The sequence below is a fragment of the Etheostoma cragini genome, chromosome 10 (assembly GCF_013103735.1).
Source record: "Etheostoma cragini isolate CJK2018 chromosome 10, CSU_Ecrag_1.0, whole genome shotgun sequence".
Lineage (NCBI taxonomy): Eukaryota > Metazoa > Chordata > Actinopteri > Perciformes > Percidae > Etheostoma > Etheostoma cragini.
In genome coordinates, this window is record NC_048416.1 from 28,289,105 (window position 1) to 28,290,660 (window position 1,556).

A 1,556-nucleotide genomic window follows, 5' to 3' on the forward strand; every position below is an offset into this window, starting at 1 on the left:
TCACCCTGGCATGTGGTCTCGCTAACACACACACACACACACACACACACACACACACACACACACACACACACACACTCACACACACACACAGTCACACCTCTCTTAAGGCCAGCTGAGCTAATGACTGAGACGTCTAGGCTTTCAAAAAGAGAAAAAGGAAGGTGCCAGGAGATGATTCATCCGAGCCGCTCTCCACCCGCGATGACTGACGGCTGATTTATGATTCAGTGCCGAGCCGTGAGAGCTTAAAGTCTTTTTCCCCCCCCATTTCTTATTTTAATTCCTTACCGCAGGTGATGGCGGAAGGGATGGGAGCCAATTATCTTAAGTGTCTCTCTGTCAGCCGCTGACAGTCGCCTGCTGAAACTCCACAGCCGGGCAGCGAACAGGTGAGCGCCGCCGCCGCCGCCGCCGCCGCCGCCGCCGCCGCCTCCTCCATTACAGCCGGCGCTGAGGTTTTTCATGTGCATGGCATGTTAAAAAACATCAGAATGTCACTTGCTGTGCTGCTGTTTGACCAGAACACAACAGGTTGGTTTTCTTGCTGTTGCCTTCGAGTTCAGAGTTAAATCTGATCGCCCTGCGTGCACTGCAAAAAAATATCAATTTTAAAGCAAATATGTCCAAAAAACATGCTTTTTCCAAGTGAAAACAAGCATCCTAAATCCTAAAAGGACCCGTGAAATGGAAGAAAGAAAGGGCCCCTACTACAAATATTGTATAAAATGTTGATGCATACTAAACCGGGCCTATGATAACTTGCAGGGCGGCCCAACACCTTTATATGCACGTTTTTGCATTAAATACTTAGCTATTAAAATAGTTGTTGGAATTATTTTATATACATGGTTTTAATGCAAAACACACATTACTGACTAAAAAGTCACAAAGGGTTTAGATAAAAACCAAATTTGTTTTTAAACAGCATGTATTTAGCTGAAATAACTCGGTATGAAAGAGTGCTTCTGCAATCACGGTGCAGTCATTCAACGCTCTGAGGGACATGGCAACCATGGAAACTGTTAAAGGATGCTGAGATAAGGGGTTGACTGGGCTACTTTGGGGGGCAGCAGAACAAGCTGAAAACACAACATTCAAGTCATTAGCACTTGGATTTTTGTGTTATTTTACATTGTTTCGATGCAGGATGGTGTGATCGATCTCCCGCGGCGGCCCGTTCTCTACAGGGTAAAACTACAGTCCAGCTTTACAAAGTGGATCCAGAACACATCCAACATGAGATGACACGTAGCAGCAGAGGAAGAGGAGGCGGCACATCGCTCCATCTTTAACTAGAGGCCGGCCTGTCACTCGCCCCGCCATCCAATATCTTCCAATCCATTTACCCTCCGCTGTAATTCGATGTGACAGCGAGACAAATCGGACTTCCAATGTAAAATAATTGAAACGGACGCTTATTTGAGTGTGTGGCTGAGCTACGTGTTCTGCAGGCTTGACGCGCTGTCCGTGTCAGAGATGGATTGTGGTGTCAGAGTCACAGATAAGCTTTGGTTTAGGTAGCGAGGCCAGGGACCGGGGGGGCGGGGGGGGGG